Below are 1058 nucleotides of genomic sequence, written 5' to 3' on the forward strand. Positions count from 1 at the left end.
TCAAGAAAATCCAGAAACTCCAATCATGGCTGATAACAACAATAATAAGCCAAGACTCTTGAAAGACTATAGAGCTTCATTTATATAAGAATTCCAACCTAGTGTTACAAGACCCACAGTGGATGCCAACAATTTTGAATTAAAACCGACATGGCACCAGATGATCCAATAGACCCAGTTTGGGGGTTCACCAATAAAAGATCCACATTACCACCTCTAATGCTTTCTTGCCCTATGTGACGCATTCAAGTTGAATGGAGTCTCTGATCAAGTTATAAGACTCAGAGCATTTCCATTTTCCCTTCGAGATAGAGCAATGAAGTGGTTACTTTCTCAAATAGCTGGAACACTCACCACTTAGGAAGACCTCTCACAAGCTTTTCTAGTAAGGTATTTCCCACTCATAAAGACTACAAAATTGAGGTTTGAACTCAACACCTTTAGGCAAAAGGAAGGTGAATCACTCTATGATGTATGGGAGAGATATAAAGACCTACAGAGAGAATGTCCACACCATGGCATAGAGGCTTGGCTCCTGGTTCAAAACTCTTATAATGGGCTACTACCCTCTACAAGGAGCACAGTAGATTTAGTTGCAGAAGGTGACCTGATAGAGAAAATAGTGGACAAGCACTTGAACTTCTGGAAAGGGTCGTGTATCACAACTACGAGTGGTTAAATGAAAGAGGGGATACAAGGAGAATGGCAAGGATCCTGGAAGTGGATGCCCTAAGCATGATAAATGCTCAATTTGACCAGCTCACAAGAAGGCTTGACAGAATGCAAGCCAATGCTATAGGGATGAACAACCAATACTATGATAGTAGTGGAGAAGGATATATGAATTCTGAATGTAACAACTTCAATGAACTCTCCACAGAACAGATGAACTATGTGAATAACGGAGGGAACTTCAACCAGAGGCAGCCCAATAATCCATATTCAAATTCGTACAACCCTGGATGGAGGAACCACCCTAATTTCTCATGGTCCAATTTACAGAATGAGCTAATGAACAAACAACAAGAATACAGACCACCCCCAGGATTTTAGAATAG

At 40.7% G+C, this 1058-nt stretch overlaps 1 non-coding gene across 1 annotated transcript; it reads right to left on the reverse strand.

Annotated features, from left to right (window-relative positions):
* Positions 1-415: 415 nt before the first annotated feature.
* LOC131182741 (small nucleolar RNA R71) lies at positions 416-522 on the reverse strand. The gene has a single exon (XR_009151001.1). It is a non-coding gene; the product is annotated as a small nucleolar RNA R71 (small nucleolar RNA).
* Positions 523-1058: the final 536 nt, after the last annotated feature.

This window comes from Hevea brasiliensis, chromosome 8, assembly GCF_030052815.1.
Source record: "Hevea brasiliensis isolate MT/VB/25A 57/8 chromosome 8, ASM3005281v1, whole genome shotgun sequence".
NCBI classification, from domain to species: domain Eukaryota; kingdom Viridiplantae; phylum Streptophyta; class Magnoliopsida; order Malpighiales; family Euphorbiaceae; genus Hevea; species Hevea brasiliensis.